The 27,737-nt window shown below is 35.4% G+C and overlaps 1 protein-coding gene across 3 annotated transcripts in view; it reads left to right on the forward strand.

Annotated features, from left to right (window-relative positions):
• Nucleotides 1–27,737, forward strand: part of LOC106667104 (neuropeptide CCHamide-2 receptor-like) — a 212,518-nt gene that overhangs the window by 139,885 nt on the left and 44,896 nt on the right. The window contains exon 1 of one of the 3 annotated variants that reach the window (XM_024227265.1): nucleotides 18,096–18,113. The exons of the other annotated variants lie outside the window; for them this stretch is intronic. The gene's annotated coding sequence lies outside the window, so the exon portion shown is untranslated. Of the gene's footprint in view, nucleotides 1–18,095; nucleotides 18,114–27,737 lie in introns of those variants that run through there. 3 annotated transcript variants of the gene reach the window in all.

Genomic DNA, 27,737 nt, shown 5'->3' on the forward strand with positions numbered 1-27,737 from the left:
GCCAATCAACCATCAAAGAATTTATCTCGTGTGTCTCTAGTTCGAGAATGGTGCTGAATTGCCAAACCAAAGTAACCAGGTTAAGCAATGAAATCAAAACCACTCCTTTTGTCGTGGTACTGAGATACATAGTTTCAACCAGCACCTTAGATAACATGGATAAAATGAGGAAACGATGGGCTTCAATCACTGGAGAACAATAAAAACAAATCTAGCGAGATTTGGAAAGAAACAAAGTGTAAGATTTTTAGAAGAAGCAGGAAGAGATTGGGGATTCAAACAGGCTTTCTAAAGGGTGTCTTCAAATTCTAAAAAACGTCATTAGAGACCACCGACACACGTATTAACATTCCTTGGTGCTATCGTTACTCGCACGAGGATATGCTTTGGCATTTATATAAAATCATCCGCCGGGTTCATGTGATGCATTCGAAAAGACTGGCAACTGTTTGCCTCAGGTGCTTGTTGTACACTAATTGGTACTACCGTATGATTAATTAATGTTTATGATTAACTATATTTTAAAAAAGCACGATGATTTGCACTAAATATACAGGCAATATATCAAGTAAAGTGAAATTTTTGTGATAAATAATGTCCTTACAGAGGGGAAGACAAAGGAACCGCCATAACCGACGTGTCTTGCGGAATGGTTGGACATTGCGCCTTGAAATAGGCCAACGAATTGCCGTTCATTCATATAAGGTTGGACAGCCATTTACAAAAATACATGATAATAAATATTATTAATAATCAAAATTAAAATATGATGGAAAGATGTCGAAAATGTCAGGAATTATATGAATTAATTATTTTTTTATTTTATTATTTTTATTTATTTTTTTTTTACGAGAGTTCGTAACAGCAGAGGTCATATAAACCTTCTGGGTGCCGGTGTTTTTGAAAAAAAGCCAATTTGTAAGTACACCTTACAGTGATGAGCGCCGTGTCAAAGACTAAACCTTGCGGCCACCGACGCCCCTCAATTTTTTTTTATTCTCGTTCATTAAATGGCCTATAGGTTATAGTTGTAAAAAGGTAGTCGTAATAATTTACGGTTTGTTGAAATAGCTCTAATAATTTGTCAAAAGAAAAAAAAAGGCCACTAAGCCACTTTACACATTATTCTAAAGAATTGAAGTACAATACTGCTAGTCTTGCAAAGGAAGGAAACTTGTTCCCTTGAGATTTTTTATCCCCTACGGTAATATCAACGAAAGAGTCCTATAACATGTAATAATTCTAAAACCCTTTGTTCTGTTGCATTGTACAATTTGAACAAAGCCGTTAAGATTCCCTTTGAATCCAAGGGCTTTGACATACTTCACATTTTCGCGGAAATAAGGGGCAGTATCTACCATACAAAAGGATGTTTTCATTTACGTCCGAATCGCTACCAAATGATTACTACATATAATTGCAACATATAATGGGATTTTGATAGTGAAAAAGGGTATTTAAGTACTTTCCCAGTAATAATCCGATTTATATGCTAAGCTTTCAAACTGGCAGAACCGCTGTACATACAGGCGCGTGGTTTTTGAAACGTATATAATTACATACTTATAAAGTAGTACAATGTACATGAGAGCCCGGTGTATATAAAACAAATATCACTGAAAGTCGGGAGAAGATAATTGATTTGGTATTCTGAATTAAAAAACATTCATAAACAATCCGGATTTCGAGCCCTTTAGCTCATCGTCAGGTTGAAGAGTTTCCACAAACACGTCTCTCGACATGAATTGCAGAAGTGAACCCGCTGATACGCCCGCCAACGCTACGTTCCAATGAGGAGCTGGGATTTTAATGGCGCTCAATTTGAACGTGCGAAAAGCGGGAATTATAACACAAATAAATTAGTGATTAAAGATAAAAAATTAAAAAATAAAAATTGGAATAATACCTTAATATTATTAAATTATTATAAAACATATCAACAATTAGAATAATTAGTTTAATTATTTGGACGTTTAATATTATTTATATACAAATTTAAAATGGGAGGTAGATCAGAATCTGTTATATTATGAATGCATTTATCACCATGTTCAATTTTACATTTTTTAATTTCAAATTTCTCAAACCAATTTACTTCTCTCCCTTTGTTGAACCTATGTAATACTGTTGTATTTAAATTTGAATTGAAATTATGTTTTGTTTCTTTTAGATGGTCCTTGAATTCCGCAAATTTGTTCGACTTAGGCAAATGTTCTTTTACTCTCGTTTTTATTTCCCTACCGCTTTGACCTATATATTTAATACCACAGTCATTACAATTGAGTTGGTAAACCCCGCTTTTTGCCAAGTTGTCTACTTTGTCTTTAGGTTTTGAAAGGATGATTTTAGTCACCCCGTATTTCTATAAGCTATTCTAAAACCTTCTCATTTAAAAATTTTACTAACTTTTTCCGATAATTCACCAATTAATTCACCACCGGCAAACAACGGAAATCTTCATCAAATTCATTTATGGTGGGGTGGCTGAGTCCTATTGTTGATTCTTTTAAAGTTAATTTTTTTATTCTTTTAACTAGTAACCTATCAATAAATATTTCTAGATACCCGTTGTTTTTTGCTAGGTTTTAATAGTATCTAATAATAACTCCTGCTAACTATAAAAAATAATTAACTATTAAAACTATTTTTATTTATATTTTACTTTTTAATTTTTTATCTTTAATCACTAATTTACAATTAATTTCTTACAGTATTTACTATTACAATTGTTATTTGTGTTAAAATTCCCGATTTTCGCACGTTCAAATTGAGCGCCATTAAAGGCCCAGCTTCTCATTGGAACGTCGCGTTGGCGGGCGTATCAGCGGGTTCACTTCTGCACTTCATGTCGAGAGACGTTTTTGTGGAAACCTTGCAACCTGAAGATGAGCTAAAGGGCTCGAAATCCGGATTGTTGCGAAATAACGTAATGTGAGTAGGAACCATCTTTTTAAAAAGGATTTACTTACAATGTCTGTGAATAACACAAAATAAAACCTGATGCTACATTAAAAGGCTATGAACGAGACTCTTGATAAGAAAAATAAGTTTCATTTATTGTAAAAGATGCTGAATGTTTATGTTAGACTTGTCATTCTGGCGTCCTTTAAAGAGAAATGTGCTTATCCTAAATTATCGGCTTTGGCAGATCCTACGTGGTCCCACATGCTGAATATGTAATTTTAATTTAGTAGAGTTGATTAACATTTTTCCAGGCAATATCCAGGTCTAACGGAGTTCAGGTTGAGATATTTTTTACGGCCGGAATAATTGTATATAAGTGGAAAATAGTAATAAATTTTTCATGTAAGAACGTCAATCCAAGCATTTTTTGACTAAATGAAGAAAGCAGAAACATTTATTTACGTTTTATTTTTGTTGGTATACGATATTTTATTTAACATTCAGGCGTAATGCTCTCAATATTTATAAATGCCTCAGAAGATTAATAATATTTTGTAAGAGTGCTGTTGACTGGCATTCCACGCGTAACATACCCATGGTGTCAACGGCTCATCACGTGAATTTGGCACGGCCAATTACATAATCCCAGTTGCATAAATATACGTAAAAGTCCGAACGTTAGACAATCTTTTCAGTTTAGATTAAAATCTGGATCGGTCGACTGTCGAACGGCCAGACCTTTCGATTACACAACAATACAGAACTAACTCAGCAAACGTACATGGGGCATTATTTTTACCCGAACGGGTGTCGTTTAATATTGATTCGGCTCCTTTCGCAAAGAATCTTTGACGTCCGTTATATTTCCGCCGGTAAACTTTCTTCGAGTGCACAACGATCCGGCAAATTACACCTGAAAACAGTAGCTGGTTGTTTCCTGCTTTGTGGGCTGCGGCTATCGTGTGAACTCGGTTGGCCTTTAACGACCTATGCCAAAGGACGATTTATTTTCCTGGCGAAAACTTTCCGAATCGCCGAAGTGTTTGTTTGGTAGACTTATATAAATAAAATTTGAAATATTTCTAATTATAAAAATCGACTAACTTGAAACTATCCTTATTGAAGACCAAATAGTGTACTGTTAACACATGTAAATAATATTTTCTCTCTCTAATCGATTTTCCTTTAAGTGTGTTTTTCTAACACTTATCGGTACAATTCTATGAGTGCATTAAGATCGGACTAACCCATTGGAAAGTATAGTACGAATAGGCAGTTGAATGGACTGGATCAAGAAAGTTAACGGTAGACACGGCCGGTGACCTAATTCACTTTTCGCTCTTCTCAGGTACCCCATCGCAACGGTAGAAGTTCTAATTGAAAGTGGTAGAACGACAAACAAGTCTCAATAACTAGTTAACCTCTAATGATCCTGAAGGAGATTTCAAATCAATTACGTTCTCCAGGCACATATCACGTTAACAATAGAATTAAGCGTTCATCACTGAAGAACAAATTGAAAAGAACAACCCACGAACTTTAACCCCTTTTGATGTTGCACAGAATAAAAAGGCTTTGAAGTAATATCTCTTTTTAGGCAGCTTGCGTAATATTCAGGACTACTCCAAATGAATTCAAAATCCAAACTATTGTGATGAGATATGAAATTATATGCAATAAAAACGGGTTATAGCATGAAATTGACCTTCCACTGCTCAGCATAAATATTATCATCCTACAAAATCAACTGATCCAAAATTCGAACTAATTCATTCTGCATACTACATAATTATCGATGAAAGCCAAATAAATAATTTACTGAGGTAGTCACTATAATACTTTCTTTCCTGGAAGCCGGTAGCATAAATAAACAGGCGTTTAGCATTATTAAGGTGGGAAATGGCAAAAAGGAGGGAAAATTCAAAAGGTGAGGTTGAAATGGGAAGTTGGTGTCCGAGTGGATCGAAGTCACGATGGCTCAAGTGGTAGAGCAGTGGCGTATCTAGCCCAAGATCGTGGGTTCGAATCCCGCTTGTGACACTGACTTTTTTATCTCAACTAAAAACCTTAATTAATTGAAAGATATTAATTGGTCATGCAGACCACGAAAACTAGTGAATTATTAAGGGGTTTCAATAATACAACAATAAACTCTAATACTAGCCAATTGAAATAAACACTGACGGTCAAATATAGAACTATCTGTAGTAAAATAAATGTTACATCACCGCCTAGCAAGATCAGGTAACAAGTCACCAATCTAAGTGAGGACGAGAAATTTCATTTACATGGGTTAAAGCTCATAACGGTTGCCTAGGGAATGAGGAAGGGGAATCGCAAGCAAATGCTTCTTCTAGAAGCGAATATTCGCCTTATTATTGAAGGAATACCATTAGAACGAATTAGGTATATGTAAGAAAACGAGTGAACAATAGACAAAAAGTACAACAAACTATATAAATTTTCACAAGCATAAACTAAAGAGTGCACTGCGAATTTCAAATTCAGCGAACATGGGAAAAATATTATAATTTAAGTATGTAGTTTTATAATGACCAGGCATGCTCTTGAGGGGGGGATACGTCAGATTAAGATCATCTTGTGTCCGACATAGAACAATTCGAAAATATTATATTATACTTCTCTTCAGCATCTCTGACTCGTTGATTGTAAAAGAGGTCGCTTGCTACGGGGTTCCTGGCCAAACAGGGACATCCGCTTTCAGGTGCGATCCTAAAATGCCATTATTGTAGAATATACGAGCTACTGACGCGACCTCTAGGAAAACGCTTTGGCGAAGCGTTAAGGTGGGCGGGAGTGACACGTGGAACGGCATTGGAGTTGGGCAACGGTCCGACTCCGCCCTGGGTTCTCTCAGCTGTACTCGTCCGGAAGAATCTCGTCGGGCTAGCCAAGTCGTCTACTCCGCCATAACTTTTCCGATCTAAGTTCTTGGAGTGGAGATCGGTACACTGGTTTTCGGCTAGTCTTAGGCGGGTTTAAGATTGACGAAGGCACATGTCTACTTCGTGGTCACTGTAGCGTTTATACGGCAGTACCGCATCCGACTTGGCATGCGCTTGGCGTTATTCAAGACGAATTTGGTGGCTCTGCCTACCGACTGCGGTCCCTGACAGGTCTCTGTCGGCCCTCTCGTAGTGCTTTTGTTGGAGAGATACCACGAACAGGATCGTCTGGGTAAAACGGTGGTTGTTGTCTGGGTATATGAACATATACGTCTGGAGTGTAATGAAAAGGCAAACGAGGAGGTTAAGGCAGGGATGCCCCAACCTCCTTATCTAACCTCCGCGATCCGGCCCTCTGACGCTAAGAGTGCAATAAAAAACATGTTTAAAAGAAGGTGGCAGTGTCAAAAGACTGCGAAGCTTCGCCTATAAAGAGCGCTGCCGATGGGTGACCCTAGGAGGATCTGATTCGTGGAAGAAGGGTCATCTTCGCCCAAATAAGTATAGGTCATGAGAGGTTGACACACGGATACCTACTATTGAGCCAAAGCCCGTGTATGTGTTCGGCATGCAGAGAAAGGTTGTTCGATGAGTCCCACCTAAATGAAGGGTGCAATTCCTTGGCCCAATACAATGCGACCCGATTTAAAAATATTACTTGAGCACGTCAGCGAGCATTTGGGTCCTCTGATCCGATTTTTGAAGGAAATGGTGTTGTTCTATTGTATATAATAATAATAGTTTTCACCCTAATTAAATGAATTGTATATAAGTACGGGTGAGTTCATTTAAGAACAAACATTAGTACGAATTGGTTGGAACTGCTTGCTTTGGCTGGTGAATTGACCTGGCCGTTGACTGTTGAATATTGGTGACTGGTTTACTGTACTGAACAGGCAGTAGGTCACTTATTGGGTCCGTCTTTACTCGCAGGTTTGTTGAACTACCCACAGGAGTTTCGTCATTGCGCCAGGTTCAGTGAGTAACTGTCTGTCCCTTCGTCCGAGACGAAAACGAAACATACATCTACTACAAATCGACAATTTTTACACATTAAAAAAAAATCTGTATTAAGAAGAACAAACATGGACACAGCTGACCCACTAGACAATAACGGTATTTACAGCCGCACACGTCAGTGCGAATATATATCCATTGGATAAACTGGAAGGAAATTAAGACATCGATTCAAAGTACATTTCAGACCCTTCAGAGACAACGAAGGGAAATGAAATTACGCCACAGACTTAATACATCTCAATTACCAAAGACAATAGAAACAAGCATGACTTGCATACACAACGCATACGAAAGACGAAAACGCAACGAACGGAAGAACCTCGAGGTATAAAACACTTAAAGAGGCAAACTGATAAATGCAGAAACAAACTCATTCACACACCACTAAAAATAGGTAGCGAAATGTGTTTCAGTAATTCAATAAACCAGGGAAGACGGACCCAATAAATGATCCTCGTGCCGGTTTAGCATGCGTACAGCGTTTCGGAGACCAACAACCAATATCAACTGTGTTCAATATAATGAGTAGAATTGATTGTTTTTCTCTATATTCCAAAGTAAAAATCTTCTTAAAAAAAGTCGCAGAATTTAAGTGCGTATTCAAAATGATAGGTTCCCATTAAAAAAAGTTGCTTAGCCCAGGGGGCGTACTGTAAGTTGAAACATATTTTCCATATATAATAAATATTTTTTAATTTTTTCCAAACAAAAGAAATAAAAGAGAAGTGGTAGTTTTTTCTATACTTTTCTTATAAACTACGAAAAATGAAAAGGGTATTTGTAATTTATTATTATTCTGTTAATATGTTTTTTTCCCGGATACCAGGGACTGGAGGAGTTCCCTCCTGAGCACTGCAGCTGTACAGCTTGTTGTACTTTATCCCTGGCTATTTTTTGGGGGGCTCGCAACACAAGTGTAAATTTGAGCCCCCGGTGTGCCGGTCTTCTTCCATCGAAGAAACTCATTTTTGAAGGGGGTTGGGACCTAATTCAGGGTCGCTGAGATCCGATCCCGCCCCTTCCATTGATGACTGCCGTGTCAATTTCTTTCAATTGCGGCCACCGGTCCCCTTAGGCGTAACAAAAGTCCAGAGGCGACGGTGGGGATCGAACCCACGACCGCGGGATCTACTAGCCTTAACTACTCGGCTGCCGCGGCCCCCCCCCTCTGTTAATATGTAACTGTGACATGTAATTTCAATTAAATTAACCGACGGATTTTGTTAGATGGATAAAATAACATAGAAAATACAAATTAAAAACAAACAAATGTTAATCCGCATATTTAATAAAGGATTTACTTAAGGAGAGAAAACATGAAGATTGCTGATTTTGAAAACAAACACTTTTTCTCGTCTTTTCTCCTTTTAAACCAGTTGTATTCTCTTTAACCATGGAAAGACATCATCCTGAACCAGAATATCGCAATATTATTGTGAGAATGAGTCATCGAGGTCACCGGCAAGTGGATATCGCAGAAGCAGTGTGCGTTTCTCAGAGCGAGGTCTCCCGGGCTTTCATCCGATTCCAAGGGACTGGAAGTGCCAATAGGAGGGCTGGTAGTGGATATCAGAGCATAACGCCGTTAAGGGGGGACAGAAATATTGTCATTGCTGCAAGACGGAACCGTTTATGAAGTGGAAGATGTTATGTCAAGGCCTTTAACAACATGAAAGATTCGAAATAGTTTGTGGGAAGTTGGCCTCACATCGTATGCCCCTTTGAAACGACCTGCAGCATCAGCCCGCCACCAGCAACTCATAAGAATATGGTGCAGCGAGCGCCTAGAATAGAACACCAATTGGAATGCCGTTATGTTTACTGATGAGTCTCGTTTCTGTCTGTATAGAGATAGTAGGCGTCGAAGAATCTACCGAGGACATGGGATGCGTACAAAGTGCTTAGTGCAGTTTGGAGGAGACGGTGTAATAGTCTGGGTAGAGGTTTACACTGGAGGACGAACTGGACTCCATATTGTTGAAGGCAATCTCACCTCAGCCCGTTATGTCCAAGAATTATGTAACAGTACATCCCTCAAACCAGGGATCTCATTGGCAGAGATTTTTGATTTCTGGATGACAATGCCAGACCTCATAAAGGCAAAGTTGTTCACCAATGGTTAGAAAAACTGGGAATTAACCCATCTTCCTCTTCCCCCATTGCCCAGACTTCAAAAAACGTATTGTGTCCAGAAAACAAAATTATGTTATTAAAACTTTTTATTTTCTTATTTTTCATAATCCCTTAAATTAAATTTTAAAACAACTTTATAAACCTAAGAATTTCTAATAAAAGTTAATGAAATTTATAATAAAAATGCTAAGGAAAGTAAATACTGCAAAATTGGAAATATCGCTATTCAGTTTTGAGCAGTTTTAGTTTAATTTAGTTAATAATTAATACCAAATTTCCTCGTAATGCGCCGTAGTTTGTCATTTGTGAAGATTTGGTACTGGCTCAAAATACCCACTTAATTGGCGCGTAAAGGGATATGAAACACGATTTCAACAAAAGCATGTTTTTTACCCCTAGCTTTTTCTTATTATTTAATAAAATGAACAATGCCGTCTGTTCAAACGAGATAGCACCATGTCCGAGTCGGGATGGTTCGGGTTATGAACGTGGTCAAACTTGATAGTTGGGATTACAATAAAACCTCGTTCGCCAAGTGGAAGAAGGGCGGGGATTTGAAATATGAGCGTATTTAGAATTCCACTGTTCGTGTTTGACGTTTGAAGAGGTGGAGCGCCCCAGGCATTTATAAATTGAACTTAATATCTCTGTTCTTCAGAAAACCTATTGTTTTCGACAAAATCTTTAGCGCAGTTGAATCAGTGGAATTTAATTTGTTATTATTTCCTGTTGAGACTGAGTGAAAGAAAACCTTGGTAGAACTGAGGATTGAAAATTTACAATTTTTTAAATTTATTATTCATGAAGAAATATTGGTTTATACACTTGTTTGAACACTATTTGAAATATACTTACATAATAATAATATTTGTTATATACAGGGTGAATTGCTACTCGTGCTACAAACTTCTCCAGTAGATTCTTCACCCTAAAATGAACAAAAAAGTTCATATTGTCCATGGTCCGATTCTCAACNCGGACCATGGACAATATGAACTTTTTTGTTCATTTTAGGGTGAAGAATCTACTGGAGAAGTTTGTAGCACGAGTAGCAATTCACCCTGTATGATTATATATATAAGCTCATAATATTCATTTTCTGTAGAGAGGTTTGTAAAACTATTTGCATAAGAACAAAGGAATGGGTTTATAAGTTACTTTCTTAATTGGAAGTATTTGTTCCTTTCTGTTTTTGCTTATTTAATTTGCTAGTTATAACATTAATTCAGAGTGATGAAAGTCATTTAAATTGAAATATTTATTAAATCAGCCCTTTTTTCCAGCCTTGTGTAATAAAGAGAGTAGCGAAAGAACGTAAATAGAAATTTACAAACTAATTTGTTATACTGATTTGGCAGTAAAAACTTAAGACCAGGCCTAATACACAAAAGAGGAACAGCTACAAGAAAACTACAAAAACAAAAATGAACATACTTGGAAGTTGAAAATATGCAAACATAATGTATATAGCACTAAAACATAATAAGCTCAAAAATTAACATCATATCATACATTCACATCGTTCGAAGCATTATACGAAAAAGGAAAAGGACCGAGGATTAGAAGGACCGACGTGAAGTACAAAAACACTCAGTTCTAATCTAACAGACATCGACAAAAAATATAACCCTAAGATACGCACCTCAACTTCAAAACTTGAAACGGACTTGACTTCAGAAAAATCACACCGACCCAACAGTGAACATTTTAAAATGCCGAAACGCGTTGGTCAAACCAGACAAACTAGGACCAAAATGATCTGTAACGACCAGATTAAAAAATATTAAATAGTTCGATCGGTATATCAGAACTTATTCAGCAGTGGGCTTGTTGACTTTCTTGGTTCTGCTTATAATCTGTCCAACCACTAAAGATGTCGAAATGATTCGTCTGATAGTCCTACCCAGCGAAATTGGCCGACCAAAACGATAAGTAACGGCCAAATTTCAGCTTCAAAACCCCGCTGGCTACTCGGTAAAATCCTTGAAATTTTAATTTATTCAGGTTATTTGTCTTTTGCATACCAAAATTATGTTTGGTTGTTAAAATAAGTCATTTGCCGACGTAGTCGTCGTTTAAGTTGGGTGTTCGATTGGGTTCAAATCTGGAATTCGAGCTGGCTACACCAAGCACTCAATTCCAACCTCTGGTAGTCACCACAGTACGCGGTCTTTGGGGTCCTGTATTTGTAGTTGTCCTGTAATTATCCTGTATTAGCAAGAATCACCCACCGATGTAAGGGGGAAATGGCAATACATGTTTTGGATTAGGACTTGTAAGAAACTCTGTGTAAGTTTGAGATTTTCCTCGTACAACAACCAATTTATTGCGGGCATTCTAGAAAATGCCACCCCAGACCAGCAATGACCCACCGTGCAATGCCACCTGAGGAATCATACAGCACTTTTCACCTGAGCGTCTCCGTATGAACTTACGCCCATCTGAAGATTACATCTGTAAAGAGAACCCGTACCCAGCCTTCCAATGTCCAAGTCACATGTTCCTGTGCGAATTGAAGCCTGGTAATTTTCTGATGTGTAGTTAGAAGAGGTCCACGAGAAGGGTGCCGGGCCCTTAGGTTTTTTCATTGAGCTTCGCATCTTTGTACAGTCCTGGAGGAAATCGAAACATTTCGGACTTGCCTTATCAGATTTCTTATCTTATTTATCGTAAAGCTTCGGTTCCGTAGAGCCTGATGAAGAAGTATGGTCTCTGTCTCATCCGTAGATCTAGGACGACCCAATCTTGACTTCTTGTGCAAAGCCCTGTTTTTCTGAACCGCTGAAAAACAATTCTTATTTACTTTCAGTACCCTGGCGACTTCGCGGTGGCTGTATCCTTCTGCTAATAATGTTATAACCCTGACACATACTGTCACAAATGCCTGAATGGAGTTATTGAAAAAGGTTCAAGAATAAGAATAATCCATTTACGTTTTCGTGGTCAATTGACCAAGTTACGTCTTTCAATCAATTAATTATTCTTACTATGTAAGGTCTTGGTTGAGCGAAAAAAGTCCGTTTCACGAGCAGGATTTGTATTTAGCCGATGGTCGTGGGTTCGAATCTCGCTCGTGACACTGACTTTTTTATCTAAACCAATGCCTTACATAGTAAGAATAATTAATTGATTTTTTTTTTTTTTTTTTTTTTTTTTTTTTTTTTTTTTTTTTTTTTTTTTTTTTTTTTTTGGCCTTATGATCTTGCATATTAGCCATAGTACGAATTCTTGTGTGTTGAAATTGGGGGTTATCGGGAAAAAAGGGCCAGAGGCGACAGTGGGAATCGAACCCACGACCGCGGCGTGAGAGTCTCTCATGGTAACCACTCGGCTACCGCGGTCAATTAATTGATTGAGATAAGAATAATATCAAATGCAGTCATTGGAGGAAAAAGACTAAAAGTGATCATTAGGCGTAGCAGAATGGAAGATGTTTGAACAAATGAGATTAATCAGTACAAAAGTAAACAAACCTGTATTATTAATAATTACGGTTTAGTTTTACTGCGATATTTCGTAATAATCTGTAACTAAAGTAGAAAGATAATGGATTTAATTTTAAACTAAAGAAATTGAGTTGTGTGCTAACTTTGTCCATCAGTTTTTATTGATATGAATATGAATTCCTAATATGGGATTTTCATTAAATTTAATCCATTTTTTACCATTCAAAAGACCTAAGACGAACCGTGTTACCTAATAAATTTAAAATTTCTTCCTTTCGTCACTATTGATTATTTTACCTTACATGGATCCCAGATTGAAAATTGATGGCATCATGCTAGAGAGGTTTTGCTCAATCTAAATGGGTCTTTGAATGTTACGGTCATATCTATTAATCCGTTACTAAATCAGAAATTTTATTTTTTTATACTTAGTCTTTTTATACACAGCAAAGGCTAAAATTGCAAAAAAAATAGACATGTAACATTTTACATGCTTTCATTTTCCAGGCAAGGAAATGACAATTTTCACATATCGCCTCGTCTGGGGGGTCTTATTTTTAATAAATATTAGAAAAACTAAAACAACAGCGCAAAGTTTTTCTTTTTGCTTCTTTGTTAGAAAATAATTAATTCTTTACATTAAATTTCATTTACATGAAATGGGCATTTTCTATTGTTTAGATGAGATTTTTTGTCTTTAATCAGATAGCGTTTAACTTACTTTTTACAGTTTCAATGATCTGCAAATATAAAGGAATGTGTGTTGTATTTTCAGTTATAAGATAAATTAGATCATCAAAAATCAAATGCGTTTTTTGAATAAAGTTGATCTATTGTAATTGTTGAAATTTCACTAGACAAATCTATTTCATGTTGGTACATAATCCATCCGGAACACCATTTTCCGTTGTTAAGAGAAAAAGAGGCAGATTAAAGTTTACGCTGTCAGGTCCTTCGAACAAGAATCTCAGCGTACGAAAACACTTTCCTCTCGCCTTCTCCGGGACGCTTTCCCTCTGGAGGGGGCTGTTTGTTCTCCGGATTATTGCGATTGGCAGTCTAGAAACGTTCTCCCGGGACTGTACAAATTGCTCCGGCTCGGCAAACGTGGTTAACACAAAACAAGGCCGGAAAAAAATCGGGGAAATTTTTGAAATATTACTTCTCATTGTTATTACGAATATTTTTGTAATTAACTTACTTAGTCTACTATTACCCGTCTTAATGTTACGTTTTTTTGCTCAGTTCGAAGCCAATGAGAGCTAGAGGTAAATTTAGAACGGAATAGATTTTTATTTTTTGTATTTTATAAATGACGTACTAGTTTTGTTTTAGTATTTAAACATTAGTTCATATAAGTGGTTTTACATACAATTTTTTTCTACAAGGTTTCGTTGTGTTTTTTTTTCACTTTTTTTTCATTCTTTCTTTTGTCAAGATTTTAAAATATTTTTTGGTATTTAAAGTTTGTTTTGGTTTTGCAAACTCCTATCTGATAAGACATTCATGGACGTTTAAGGGAGTAGTCTTTTCAGAGGATCTTCGGAAGAGGTCAAAACAGAGAACCAATAAAATCCACCTGTTTTGTTTTTCAGGAACAAGTGATCACAGTACGTTTCCCAAATATTATATACATATACAATTAACTTATTTTAAAATTTAAATAACAATACAGTAGGAACACAGATCAAATCAATAAAAACCGATAAAAACAAAATCTCTACGACGAGGGGAAACAAAGTTTAAAATAAGTTAATTGTATATGTATATATATATATTTGGGAAACGTATTGTGATTACTTGTACCTGAAAAACTAAAAAAGGTGGATTTTATTGGTTTTTTAGACTTATATGAGATGCTGTGCCGGAAAAAACATAATGTACTTCTGTGCCCAAAACACCATGTTATTTAATTTCCTATTACGGTTTTAAAGCCCTGAAGATGACAATATAAAACTGTCGAAAGCTCGGCGAAAACCGTAAGGAAGTTTTCTCTGTTTTGACCTCTTCCGAAGATCCTCTGAAAAGACTTCTTGTATCCAGCAGGTCGATAATCTAGTTCATCGTTTAAGGGAGTCTTCCTGTTTTCAAACAGATCCTAAAATCCTTCTTAATACATAGATTTTAAAGTCAACCGTGGCTCGTCTAGCACAAAAAATATTCACCTCAGACACTTACCCTTTTTGAAATCATCCTTACCTATGCGGTAACTATTATACCTATGAGCATAATGCCGCCTTTCTTACAATTTATTACAACATTTATAAAAATCCCGTCATCTCAACAAAACCAATCTTTGCAATCCAAAATCTTCCAAAACATTGTATATGTTTTCCGTGTCCAATCATACCGTTCACTATGACTTTAATAACCAATATACCCTTGAAGTATACAAAAACAGTCGCTGAGGATTATTAACGGTAAAAGACAGACAAAAAAAATCATGACTAACAATGATTAGTTTCAATAAACTAAGGTTTTTTAGTTCAGATAAAAAAGTCAGTAACACGAGCGGGATTCGAACCCACAACCTTCGACTAGATACGCCGCTACTCTACCACTTGAGCTATCGTGACTTCAAGTTCGAATCCCTCTCGTATCACTGACACTTATCTCAGCTAAAAATCTTAATTAATTGAAATATATTGATTGGTCAAGCGGATCACGAAAACTAGTGAATTTAATGATTAGTTTCTTCATTTTTATAAAAGAAGGCTAGACGTACACATACTATCAAATTTATTTAAGTGCGGCAATTGGCACAAGTGTAAATTATTAATTAATTACTTGTAAGAAAGATAATGTTTTATTTTCTGCGAGAATTTATTTCATGACGGACTATGGCATGTTACTGACAAACCAATCGAAATTAAAACCTAATTCTTGTGGATCTTTCCCCGTCCGAAGAATAGTGGCAAAGGAATTAAAAAATAAAAATATAATTAAAATTGTATATAAAAAAGGGCTTTAATTAAAATATAAAAAAAGAACAACAACAAAAGAATGGCGGCTCTGCCGTGCTTCAGCACATTATTTTAAAAGAGAAAGAAATAACCAACCGAATTCATTAATTAAAAAAAAGACTCACTGACCTTGAAAAAAAGTATGATGCTAATTCAACAAAAACTGTAGATTAAGAAAGCGATGAATTCAAGTTAATAGCTCAAGTCCGCAAATTTCTTCTGATCAAACATTCCGACCTCAGGAAACATCTAAGAGAGACTATCGTGGTTCTATCCTCTCCAGACGTGGTCGGCGCTTCAACCAATCAGCGAAATATGGTCATTGTTGACGCTCTGGCATTATAATTTAAAGGCTATAAAAATATTTATATTAAGTTGTGAATAAAGAAATTTCATAATGAAAATAGGGAATATAAAAAAATGAATAGCCTTTATTCCAAATTGTTTTAGATATAAATGACCGAGTGGTGCAAATGACGTGCGGAGGTTAAAAAGTAATTTACGGTCCGGTCATTAAATCCGATGATTTATCGAAACGTTCAGTGTAGGCGTTTTTCGTTGTTTTCCTCTAATGAAACGACACGGAACAGAACATGAACCCCTGTACTACTGTATAAGGATAACAGTTATCCTACATACAATTAAAATTTATTTTGGCGTTCGTTTGCAGAAAACAAGTTGCTGTTTATACCGAATAGGGGATTTATATGTTGTAATTCATCTTTCTTAACGAGTGCACGTACGTGACATGTCACACCCCCGCACTTTCATTCGTTTATCTTATTCCATTTATGTACCTGCGATCTTCCGAAGCAACTGCCGAATCGGAGTCAGAGTATAGTACTGCTGTTTCATTAAAAAAAGATGCAAATAGTGTAGAATGTGTAGTTTGAGTATCTGCGGTATAAAAGGTAAAGTGTATTGGACAAATAACACTGCCCTGCGATACTCCTGCAACGTAAGATCAGTAGTGGATCTAATGTAATATTTGTCGCACCCGAAAGAAACGGCCTGATAAACACATGCGTTAGTTTAATTGGAGGGAAGGATAGGTTTTATGTTGTACTGTAGCCATTTGTGCCACATATGTGCAAATGCAAGTGCCACGTCAAGCTCCATATTTTTCACTAAAAGAAAAGTTTTGCGTTAATGGGCCGAGGATATGGGGTCAACAGCATGAAACACTTGCTGGAATGTGAAATGTTAAAAGTGAAAGCCAAACAAAAGTTAGAGGAATATAATTTTGAAATCCTTCTTTATTTATTATTTATTACCATCTGCTATTTCTGATTACAACGTGTAATTGCAGACACATATGCATCTATAGAACTATTTACATATTTACATTGAGGGAAGCAAATAGAACAGAATAGAAATTATAAATTTACGTTTTCTACAATACAAATTAAACACTAAACTGAAATAATCATAGCAAAACCTCTATAAAACCGCCTGCTTTCTTTAAGTAAAAACTTGTATTTATTAGCAGGAGGCCTGATTCAGAGCAATATAAATTATGAAAAGAAGAAATACATTTATATTTATATAATCATACTGTTGGATAATTTTATTTAGTATAGCTTTTATAATAGAAGTAAAGTTACTACAACTGTTTTATTTTTTTATTTTACGAGGTTTCGCAACAGCAGAGGTTGTAATTAATTTTATTTTTATGTCAAAATCTCAATGCGAAATAAATTGAAAAAATACTGTACGCTGCAGGCACGCATTTTAACTTTAGGCATCTGACAGGTATAAATTAATAAAGTATTATGGAAGGGAAAGATTTTATTGTATTTAAAGAGGTGAATTCAGGATGTTTTTAAAGCAATAATCGATATTATTCTTCCACTTCACTAATGAAACTTCATTACCTACTTCACAGAAAGAAAGTCGCGGGGCTATTTTCTCTTAAGACGTCTTATGAAATTAATTTTTGTATAAATGGAATTGTAAGGTGGTTGTGGTGGGCAGCATTTGAGATATAATATGAAACATTTATAATTAATTTCAGGACTTTAGACTGAAAAGATTGGATAAGTTGGATATTCCTACAATTCTTGGAGGGCACCGTTTAGTAGTTTGCAAGCTTGTTTTTGGTTGATAGCTTGGAGTTCCATCCTATAAGTTTGTAGAGTTTCCGTTTTGTAGTTTCTGCCGTGTATGCTGATTCCATGTTAAGCTTGAATCTAGGTGAATGTCGTAGGGGTGTAATGTAATGTCAGCTGTGTACACCTGGTTTAGTGTGGGAGTCAGAACGCTATCTTGAAAAAACACCAACATGGCTAGAGATATACGCAGAACGCGAATGGCCTTCGATGACTCAAAAATTCGGTCAGTAAGGTAACTGTGTAATATGAGTTAGTAGATGGAAGGAAGGATGTCCTTAAGCATCAACAGCAAGCCCGGGGTCCAAATCGATCAATAGATTAGTTTACGTCAAGAAAAGCACCAAAACAGTACTCTCCCATCTCAAGTAGGCTGAAATAATAGAGGAATTGTCTACCACGCCATGGAACTATTGTACATGAAAGTGACATTTATGAAAAGCAAATTGATGAATACTTTTCAATAGGGCTTTTCTAAAATTTTACTCAAAACTTATTGGCGTATTAAAGTAGTGCGATGTGTTGGTTTTTTGTTTTAGGGAAGCAGGTTGTACGAAGAATAGAATTAAATAGGTATGTAATGAATATGATGTCCTTTTTTGGGAAGGCGTGGGAGAATTTTTGTGGTAATAAGGCGAAAATATAGAGGATAATAATTATAAAACAAATTTTAGCCTAAAGATGAAAATTTTTTCATGCCTTGTTTTTCATGGAATTATTGATTATTTTTCATTTTGAGCTGGTGTTCATAGAACCTAATTTTATTGGTCCATAATTTAATATGGCATAGTGTCTACAAATTCTTAACTTTGATATCGTGGTTCCTGTAATTTGATTTTTGAGTAAAGTAAATTGTTTAGAATAATTTTAATTACTTTATGAGGTTTTAAAATTAATATTTTTAAACATAAAACACGAAAACTATTTTCTGTGACGGAGAAAGGGCCAATATTTTTAAAGGGGTTTTTTATGAGAGAGCGTGTGGAGCTAAACACCAATATGCTCTAAAATATCTTACCGCACAGCATCCAATTCGTTTTACAATAACTGCCAAGATAGGAAATTGGTTTAAACGGTCGCCGGGCCTTATTCGACCCGAGCAAAGTACAACAAAAGCCAGGTTTATTTGGAAGTTATGTGACACGTTAAGGAAAATCTCAGGTCGTCTATCAGACAAATTAGTAGGCTGCTCTGCAGAAAGAATTGTAGAGATTAATTTGAAAAACTAATTATTTACGATCGATCAACAATAAACGGAGTTCGTGTTGATTAGATCTCGACGCAAACCTGGTAATTAGCCAGAATCTTCAGACTTATAAAACACGAGTTACCTGAACATGGCTTCAAATGTACATTATTATCATTATTATGACAATTAATTAAGGTTTTTAGTTGAGATAAAAAAGTCAATGGCACGAGCGGGATTCGAACCCACGATTTTCGGCTTGATACGCCGCTGCTCTACCACTTGAGCTATCGTGACTTCGATCCACTCGGACACCAACTTCCCATCTCGACCGCACCTCTTGAATTTTCCCTCCTTTTTGCCATTTTTCAAATGTCGTGTAATCGGGTTGGATTCTCGACGACAAATGTAATGGCCACGGAGAGCTTTAGTAAAGTATACTTCATTTTCAATCATTAAATTCTCTAATTTCATGGTCCGCTTGTCCAATTCATATATTACATTAATTAAGGTTTTTATCTCAACTAAAAACCTTAATTAATTGTAATATATTAATTGGTCAAGCGAACCACGAAATTAGTGAATTTAATTATTATTATTATCTTTTGCGAGGGTTCGCAACAGCATAGGTTATATCAACCCTCGGGGTGCCGGTGATTTTGAGAAAAAAAAACAAACATTTGTAAGTATGTCGGGTTCAAATGCAGGGCCCCTGGATTCGAACCCTGGACCTTTACCTTACAGTGATGAGCGCCGTGTCAACGCCTAAACCGTGAGGCCACCGACGCCCCTGTACATTATTATTGACAAATTAATAATTGGAAATAATAGTTAAATCATGATGAAGGCGAAATGTATGTTAAAAGTTTTAGGAAAGTATAGTTTGTGAACCTCCTTTCCATCCTTTCAAGCAAAACTAATTTTAAAACTTTCGAACTGCCTTCGATTAAAGCATGCCCCCATGAACTAGGATGATCAAGCAATTGAAAGCGTCGACTTAATATTCTATCCAAAATGGTTGAATTGATAGATGACAGACGGGTATTTTGAAATAATGTTTTATGGACGAGCCCAAATTAACCAGCAGTGGTCTTTTTAATACATGGAACCTGGGGGAATAGACATAAGGCTTCACATTTTATTTCCATGAATTATGTATTTCATGAAAACGTTTAGTCTGGGCTTATAGAAGACAAACTTGTATGTTCGTACGTTTATAGAAAACCGTTAACTGGAAAAAATATTTTTTTAAACTCAATTAGTTAAGGTTTTTTTTAGTTGAGATAAAAAACGTGAGTGTCACGAGCGGGATTCGAACACACGACCTTCGGCTTGATGCAAAAAAACCCTTAATTAATTGAATGATAATTGTCAAGCGGACCACGAAAAATAGTGAGTTTTTTAAAATTTTAAGTTTTATTGCAAAGACGGCTAATTATGAATTTGCACCAGGCTACAGAAGGTAATATGCGTTGTTAGATAATGAATTGTTAATAAAATTTTAATATATTAGTAAATGATTTTGTGGTATTTTGGCGAATTTTCTTTCAAACGATCACGATTTTAAATAACTTAATTTCTTCTCGTTCTTAACGACATTCAACTGCTTTTTCCGATACAAAATGACTACTCTCTCCTGATGATCTTAAACTATTAAAGGCCTCTAAATCAAGTTCTGATCAAGTCATACGTCAGGATAACGTTACCTCTCTTCACAAATGGTGCTCTTTGAATGATATTTTGTTTAATATCTCTAAATGCAGTCATATTTCCTTTTTTATATTTACCACATCTGCTGACTTAACCTTCATCTACTCTATTAGTAATTAAACTTTTACAAAAGTTGATATATACACTTTGACTATCAATTATCCTTTATGTATTGGGTTGTCCGGAAAATAATGCAGGATTTTGGTATTAAACAAAAAAAAAGAAACTAGTTACTTTAAAGCAATGTTCTTTAATCAAAATCCCAACGTGTTGGTAACTTATTAATTCCGTCTGAGTAGAATTCAGAATTTTTAGAATTGATAAAGTCAATAAATGCATTTTCCAGTTCCGTTTGATTTTTGAATATTATGTGTTGTAAGTAGTGGTCCAGGTGTCTAAAAAAATGGTAGTCAGTAGGCGAGAGGTCCGGAGAGTAGGGTGGGTGAGGCAAAGTTTCATAGCCAAGCTCCAATAATTTTTGTGACGTTACACGTGACACATGTGGTCGAGCGTTGTCATGCAACAAAATGGGCCCTTTCCGATTGACCAAAGAGGGCTTCATTACTGCCAATTTCTGATGCATGGTATTAATTTGGTTACAGTATGATTCAGCATTGATGGTTTCGCCAGGATTTAAGAAGCTGTAGTGTATTAAACCAAATGAAGCCCACCATACCGTAACCATTACCTTTTTTTGATGAGTTGGGGGCTTTGGAAAATGTATTGGAGCTTCTCCTTTGTCGAGCCACTGTCCAGAACGTCTAGTGTTATCGTAGAGAATCCACTTTTCGTCACATGTAACAATTCTGGCCAGAAATGGGTCATTTTTGTTTCGACAAAGAAGTGATGCACAAACATCAAAGCGCTGATTTTTTTGGCGATCGTTTAATGAGTGTGGAACCCAATTTTCGAGTTTTTTCACTTTTCCAATCGCCTTGAGGTGGTCAGCGACGGTCGTTTTACTGACTTTGAGTTGCTCTGCAAGTTCTCGAACAGTTGTTTTGGGGTTTTCTTCCACCACTGATCGCAGAACATCATCATTAAGAGAGGAAGGCCTTCCACGACCTTCTTCATCTTCAAGGCTGAAATCTCCCTCCCGAAATTTTTTAAACCACCTTTGCACAGTGCACTCATTAACACAACCCTCGCCCCAGACTTGGTTAATGTTTCTAGCCGTTTGGGCTCCGCTTCGGCCGAGTTTAAACTCGTAAAAGAAAATCGTACGAAATTCTCGCTTTGACATTATAAGGATGACTGAATTATTTCCAAGTAGCGGAATGCTACAGAGGTAAACAAACAATATCATTTGGAAGAGGATTAATAAGTGTTGACATTCATACAAATGAGTAATCCTGTAAACGTAAACAGAATATTTTATATAGATTTTTTTTAATGAAAACTTAAAATCCTGCATTATTTTCCGGACAACCCAATACCATAAATCTAAAATATGCTCTATAACTCTATATAGAAATATTAAAACTACATTTTACCTCTTTTGTTCGCTTAATGCTTAAACTTTCTTCTGTTATCTGGTGTTCCCCTACTCCTATCAAATTAAGAGAAACGACATGGTCCGGCACCGCTTTCTTAGGTAGTGTAATTCGTTTTTGGACCACAATTTTGATTGCAACTATGAACACCTAATATCAGTTCTAAACATCGATATTTTAGAGGCAAGAGGAACAAGGTTTGACTGTGAATTTGTTTACAAATTATTAAATTTCTGACCTACTTGCTTATATAAGGTTCAATGCCTCTAAATTCAAAATTTGTAATTTATCATTACTCACTGTCCCTCACTTCTTCACTAACTACCATCTCCATTCTCCCATTAATATAATTCAGCATACAGAAAATATACGAAAAGACTCTACACATAGATTTATTTAATGATTGTCCTACAAATTTAAGAAAAGGTTTAAAAATGGTAAAAATAATAAATAACAAAATAGTTAAGTTAAAGTATGTAAAACATTTTACAAAGTTTTATCATATTCTAAATTAATTCGACCCATTTATACATTTTATGTATTATTATGTACGCACATATATTTTCGTCGGTTCGATTCCCATCGTCGCCCTTTGTCCATTTTTTTCACGATACTCTTATCCTATTAATACAAAAAATATCGCTACCTTGTGCTCTATTTACAATTAGATAGCAGGCTTACATGGAACGATACAAGATTAAAAATACAAGAACTTATCAAAAGATATGTACTACTGAGACACCATTTGGGAATTGCATAATCAATACTAAATATAAATGGCAAACTAACCGCTTAGAAAACATTCATCAGACCGATTTGGAATTATTGAGACGAATTGTGGGGCTCGCCAAGTCCTACAACATCCAACAAATCCAATCCTTTCCATCCAACATTCTCTGGCGTATTCTGCAAATCTGTTTCTATTTTACCAATCAAATGATTCATAAAGATCATAAAATCTAATTAGTGAAATATTAGATCCGAACACGCTTTCACAATTTCCACTTTGAACCTCCACTCTTACCCACTTGGCCAAACACTTTCCTCGTCATATTACTCCTTTCTATAGCTTACTAATTCTAATAAAATGATTTCAACGTTAAGGTTTTTAGTTGAGATAAAGAAGTCAGTGTCACGAGCGGGATTCGAACCCACGACCTACTTGAGCTATCGTGACTTCGATCCACTCGGACACTAACTTCCCGTCTCAACCCACCTTTTGAATTTTCCCTCCTTTTTGCCATTTTTCAACTAAAAACCTTAATTAATTGAAAGTGGTCAAGCTGACCACGAAAACTAGTGAATTGATTTCAATGTATTAACCTAGAATTGAACAGTAATCAGTATATAATGACATAAATATTACTTCCATTATCACTTGGCAAATGAATGTTATATGTATACACCAAAAGTTTTTTGACGAATATTAAGTAATTCAACAGTGCAAACGAATTTTTATAAAGTAAAATTGGTAGCATTTTTTTATCTTACCGAAAAATTTCAGTGTTATTACTTTTAAATAGTTTTTAATATTTATTTAGTAAATACGACCAAAATGTTTGAATTATGAATGGTAAGTTTGAACTTTTCTTTAAATTTACGTAGTCGAATTGTGAGGCTAGGCCGAAACATCCAACTTCCAACGTATTCAATCTTTTCAATCTAAAGTTCTCCGACTTCCCACTTCTACGTCACCAATCAAACGATCCATAAAGATCTTAGAATCTCTTTCGTGAAGAATCTGATCCGAACACGCTTTCTCAATTTCCACTCTAAACTATCCATCCACCCTAACCCACTAGCCCTAACTCGTTCCTCAATGTCTCACCCTTACAATCGTCCATGGCCTTGCGACCTTCAGTCTTAACACACGAAATTTAATAAAATAATGTTTCAGTACTGGTTGGTTTCTTTTTCCACTGTCTCCTGGTTTGAGAGTTTCATATTTTTATATAACTACACAATTTCCTCAATGTACAGATAAAAGTAAACAAAAAAAATCCTATTAGAGAAATTACATTTTTTTAAATCTGCCACATTTGTTGTATACTTTTTTTTACCGAGACTTCTATAAAGTTATGATACGGGTCATGAAACATTTTGCCTTGAATACCCATGTTTCTCAACCTCATCACTTAGGCCCTAATTGAAACTGGTGATTGATCTTCTTAACATGTTAAGTGAAACTTGCCTCGAACCAGAAATCCAATTTCACTTCATTTCATTGCCCGATGCATGAAGGATCGACGTTCTTACACCAATTTCCATATTGAAGGGAAATGGAATCCGAAATGGCGGAAGTATGCTGGAAAAGTATGAGTCGGAGAATTACGGGACATAATCTAAAATGCAGCCACTTGGATTGATTGGGGTTTTCGCTCTTAGAACTTTTAACACGCCATAAGGGGGACTTATTGAACTTACACGTGCTCTATAAGTATAAAACTATTTTTTTAATCTTCGAAGCAATTGCAATACAACAAATCCTGAAAAACAAAGATACCAACGCAGCAGCCAATTTATTGCTTCATTAAATGAAGAAGAAAAAAAAATTTCGGAGATTAACGATGATTTACTGAAAAAAAGAGCACATTTTAAAATGATTTACATATAATATTTCTCCAGTAGTTTTGACTAAATTATTTGTAATTAAAATAGGTACAATAAATTTATTTTTCTTCGACCTGATTACAAAAGAAGCAAATATAACTTAGTGATCAGACTTAAAATTGAGCACTTGTTGACGCCACGTTTTCTATAATTTTATGATTGGTTTTGGACTGATGGTGTGGATTAAAGTCAATCAATTTCTTGAAATTCTTTTTAAGGGCTCTTCAGTAGTTGGGAAAAAGGTGATATAAAAAGATCTTTTCGATTGCCGACAGGTTTCAGCGTATATATTTTCTCTATCTTCAGGTCTACAATTCACAAAATATACGGCCTTAACCTGATATTTACAAACTTTTCTATTTTTCACTGTAGAATCAATAACCAATATTATTATTCAGAAATTGTGAGATGGATCTGGTATGATGTACGTTTCACAAAAACATTTCATGTATCGTGCCAACGTTTCGATCTTTAATAAGATCATCTTCAGGGCTCAAAGTGTTTGTCTTCTGTGTAATTGTGCCATTCTTGCGTGTCGTGTTGAGAGTGCGTGTTTTTCTGAAACCTACATCACACCAGACCGCATCTCACGATTTCTGAATAATTATCGATTAACGGTCACTAATCACCACACACAAACCAATATTATATTTTCTCTATATATCTTCTAAATATTTCATGAGTTACTTTCGTTTTTTGGGATTATTTTTGAAACTCGAACTTCGAGAAGCGATGGTATTTATCGTGTTATCCGCTTTCGTGTTGGTGGTCTCAAGCTGTTGACGTACAAATTTATTGGAGTCTAGTGAATTTATCATTACAAAACCCTTAGGTACCGACTTTCGCGGAAATAGGTCTCAGTTGATTTTCTGATTGCTTCGTTCATTTTTCTAAAACCTAGTGAACCATTTTGAATGATAAGTGAACAAGTTATGAAAAAAAAATAGATTTTGTATATATTTTAATAATACGTGTCCTATTACAAAACTAAGTTCCTCTTCTTTCACTTGGTCTGTTTGACGTTAAATTCCTTTTAGTCGTTAGACGTTCAATCTTTTTAACCAGATATTCGTATAACGACTTCTAAAAAATCGTAAAAAGTTTAGGGGTAAAAAAATCGATAATTTAAATTTAAGCAAAAATGTATATTTAGGGGTCTCTGGAGGTGCTAAAAGGAAATTTCATATTAGTTCCACGGACAAAATTTATGAACTATTTTACTTGTAAAACATTTAGTTATTTAACAATTTTTGGTTATTCGTAAATTTTGATAGTTTTTACTATATTTTTATTGCAATCATCGTAAAAAAAATGCCGTAAAATGAATATTCACATAGTTGATTTGAGCATAGTTGAAAGGCGAAATGGCAATATTAAAAAACGGAAAATTTCAGCTTTCGTCAAAAAATTTGGCGAAACCAGGACGTATTCTCAAGAGAGGTGCATACATGTCCGATATTTTGGAGTGGAGAATCATTAAAAAAAATGGTTCAATATTTTTTTAAATTAAATTTATTTATTAAAACTGGTCTGATAAGACCAACCATTAATTTTACAATAATATTATAAAATAAATATATACATTCTTATAAACCCATTGGTACAATAAGATTTACATTTCACTATTCACTTATAACTACACAAGTTCATATGGCTTTGTTCTTTTTAATCTTCTAACCGTGTTTCGGTAATGTAAGAGTTTAGTTGCTTCCACATTCTCGTGCTGGCTGAGGCGAGCCTGGTGTTTGGCGGCAAATCTTTGTATTTCCGCCGTGACTTCAGTGATTTTAAGATCCCTATGTAAGTCCTTATTCCTTATGTACCAAGGTGCATTGACCATGTTACGTAAGATTTTATTTTGGAGTGTTTGTATGATTTTGATATTGCTGTGTTTGGTACAACCCCATAGTTGAATACCATATGTCCACATAGGCTTTATGACTTGTTTATATAGTAATATTTTATTTTGTATAGCAAGATTGGAGCCACGTCCTATCAACCAGTATAGTTGTCTATACATTAAACCTATTTCTGTTCTTTTTTTCTTCTCGTGTTTTTTCCACCTCAGCTTGGCATCTAAGATCATTCCCAGATATTTAGCTGAATTGCTGTATGGTATAGATGTTCCATCGATTGTGATCGACGGAACATGGTCCACTTTTTTGTTTCTAAAGATTTGATGAACTGATTTATGCTGATTTAACTTGATTTTCCATTTTTTTGTCCATTCGTTTATCTTATTACATGCATTTTAGAGGATTTTGGTTGAATGGGTGATAATCGTTCCTAGTAATATCACCACTGTGTCATCTGCAAACTTAGCAATTTTTACTCCATCTATTTTTGGAAAATCACTGGTGTATGACAAGTATAGGAGCGGACCTAATATGCTACCTTGTGGCACTCCTGTATTTATTGTTTTAAATTTTGCATATTGATCTTCTTGTTTTACTCTGAACAGTCTGTCAGTTAAGTAGGAACTGATAATATCGACATACTGCTATGGTAGCATCCCTTTTAGTTTATTGATGAGTCCTTCGTTCCAGACTTTGTTCGTCATGAGACACCAAGGAAGATAGCAGAACAAATCTTTTCCTCCAAGAGAGTTTTGTATTACGTCCGTTAGTCGGTGAATTTGGTCTATTATTGAATGTCTTTTTCGGAATCCAAATTGGTTGGGTTCAATACGTGATCCAACAACCAGGCCCCTTGTCAATAAACGGCATAGTTAAGTAAAAACTTTTCATTATTACAATTTTCACCAAAATTAATATAAATTCTTATTAGCGTTTAAGTCAGTTATTTATCTAAACATTTTTTTCACACAATTGGACTTTGTTGACAAAAGGCTGTTGCGTTGGGAAGGAAAAAATTTGTTAAAGATCTATAGATTTATGTTTTATGCTGGATATAATCCTGTGTCCTCGTAGTACAGTGCAAACCGTATTGTCAATGAAGTGATCGCCAGAAAAACTCCAACACACCATATATTTATAATATGTATTTTTATAAGCACAGGCCACAAATAATTATTTACGTATTGAGCCGAATGTCATGGGTTCGAATCCCACTCGTGACACTAACTTTTTCTTCTCAACCAAGACGTTAGATCAAAAGAATAATGAATTAATATTATAAATATGATCAATTATGACCGCTAAACACATATGGACTAATCCATACGGTTTTTAGTTGTTC

This window comes from Cimex lectularius, unplaced genomic scaffold (assembly GCF_000648675.2).
Source record: "Cimex lectularius strain Harlan isolate CLEC.00 unplaced genomic scaffold, Clec_2.1 scaffold181, whole genome shotgun sequence".
Taxonomy (NCBI): domain Eukaryota; kingdom Metazoa; phylum Arthropoda; class Insecta; order Hemiptera; family Cimicidae; genus Cimex; species Cimex lectularius.